We start from the raw sequence: 2,659 nt of genomic DNA, 5'->3' as shown, positions 1-2,659 counted from the left end.
TTTACATCTATGTTCCTTATGGAGATTGGCCCACAATTCTCTCTTTTGTTTGTGTCTTTCTCTGGTTGTGATAGCAGGGTAATACTTACTTCCAGGAATGAGATTGGGAAAATTGCTTCTCTTTCAATTTCATTAAGAGTTTGAGAAGAATTGACATTAAATCATCTCTAAATTTCTTGTAGAATTCATCTGTGAATCCATGAGGACCTGGGTTTTTCTTTCTTGGTAAGTTTTTTTGAATTACATTTTCAATTTTGTTGACTGATATTAGGTTATTCAGGATTTTTATCTTCATAATTCATCTTTAGTAATTCATATGTATCTAGGAATCCATTTCTTCTGTGTTTTCTATTTCATGAGAGTGAAGATTTTCAAAGTAGTCATTGATGATCTTCTGAATATTTATAGAATCTGTAGTAATTTCATAGGTTATTTTATGAATTTTCATTTCTTTTTTTTGCGGTACTGGGGATTGAACTCAGGATTCATTTCTTATTGTATGAATTTGAGTTTTTTCTTTCATTTTTTGGATACAGTTGGCTAGGGGTTTACCAATTTTGTTTATTCTTTCAAAGAATTCTTTGATTCATTGATTCTTTGTATTATTTTTATAGTCACTATTGTGCTAATTTCTGCTCTGATCTTCGTAATTTCCTGCCTTCTTTGGGTTTTGGCTTGACTTGCTCCTTTTTCTCTGCAGCATAAGGTTGCTTATTTGTGCTCATTCTATTTTTATGATATGAAAATTCACTTCTATAAATTTCTCTCTGAGGACTGCTTTCTTTGCATCCCTCAAAATCTGATAAACTGTATCTGTGTTTTCAATTTGATTGTAAATATTGTTTAATTTCTTCTTTAGTTTCACCTGTGATCCATTGATTGTTCAGGAGGGTATTATTTAGTTTTCTTATGTTCATGGGGTTTTTGCCATTTCTTTTGTGAATAATTTCCAATTTCAATGCACTACAGTTCAATAATATGCATGAAATAATTTCAATTCCTTTGCGTTTACATAAGTGTGTTCTATGGGCTAGAATATGGTCTCTGTTGTTAGAGTATGTCCTATGTGTAGTTCTGATATTGTTGGCTGGAACACTCTATAAAGGTCTAATAAGTCCATTTCTTCACAAGCTTAGTTCTGTTGTGTTATTTCTTTGCTGATTTTTTTTTGTCTAACTCCTATCTCTGTGATGATGGGCTATTAAAGTTCCCTGTTATGGTTGTGTTATTGCTTATTTGATTATTCATGTCTGTTAAAATTTGTCTTGTATAGTTGGTGCTCCTGAATTTGGTGCATATATATTTATGATGTTATCTCTTCTTCTTGCTGGTTTCCCAAAATAAGTATGTAAGGACCTTCTTTATCTCTTTTGATCATTCTTGGTTTGAAGTTCATACTGTCTGAAAACGGAATAGCTACCCTTGCTTTTTTTTTTTTTTGGGTTCATATCACATGGAGTATTATTGTTTTCCATCCTTTCACTTTTAATCTGTCAATTTCTTTTTTGAGTTCAATATATTTCTTTTATACAATGTGCTTTTGCATTTTGTTTTTTGATCTACTCTGTCAGTCTGTTTCTTTTGACTGGTGAATTGAGAACATTTACATTAATGATCATTACTGATAAGTATAGGGTTATCTTTGTCATGTTATTCTCCTGCTGTATGTCCCCTACATTTCCCTTCTGTTTAATTGCTTGCTATGCTTAGGAGTTCCTTTTTATTGTTGTTCTCAGAATTGTGATAATTTTTTATATATTTCTAGAATATCTTTTATTACTCTTTGTAGTGTTGGTTTGGTGGTTATGAATTTCCTCAGTTGTTCTTTGTCATGAAAGTATCTTATTTCTTTTTTCTTAAAATTATTTATTTATTTGGTACAGGGTCTTATTATGCAGCTTGGACTCATATTGATCCTCCTGTGTCAGCCTCCCCAGTGCTGAGATTACAGGCATATGCCACTATGCCCAGTTTGTGACTGGCTCAGCGTGGGGTTGGCATGGCATGCGGTACCAGGGATCAAATCTGGGTCCTTGTGCTTGCCATGCAGGCGCTTAGACTACCCAGCTATCTCCCCAGCCTGGAAGTATCCTATTTCTCCATTGATTTTGAAAGATAATTTTTGCAGGATACATTAATCTGGATTGAAAGTTGTTTTCTTCCATGATTTGAAATATTTTAAGTTCTTTTTGATTTGAGGGCATGTGTTGAAAAGTCTGTTGTGGTTCTGGTGGGCTTTTCTTTATTGTGATCTATTTCTTTTCTCTAACAACTCTTAATATTCTGTTCTTTTGCTGACTGTGTAGCATCTTGATTATTATGTGTCTGGATGTAGATTTATTTTGGTTAGGAATAATTAGTGTTCTATATTCCTTATTTATCTATAAGTCATATTCTCTTTCTGTGCCTGGGAGCTTTTCTGCTATTACTTTTGTAGATAAAGTTTTTATGTCATTCAAGTTGATTGATGTTTTTTCATGTACCTATCAATTTCACATTATTTCTCTTTGCACCATCTTATAGCCGTTGAATTGTTATTTTCTGGTTCCTTGTTATTATTATTATTATTATTATTATTATTATTATTATATGTATTTGGTACAGGATCTCACTATGCAGCTTGGACTTGTAGTGATCCTCTGTTTCTAGCCTTTCCAGT

This window comes from Octodon degus, unplaced genomic scaffold, assembly GCF_000260255.1.
Source record: "Octodon degus isolate 3935 unplaced genomic scaffold, OctDeg1.0 scaffold00071, whole genome shotgun sequence".
NCBI classification, from domain to species: domain Eukaryota; kingdom Metazoa; phylum Chordata; class Mammalia; order Rodentia; family Octodontidae; genus Octodon; species Octodon degus.
The sequence above is the reverse complement of the archived record's forward strand: the minus strand, read 5'-3'. Positions refer to the sequence as shown.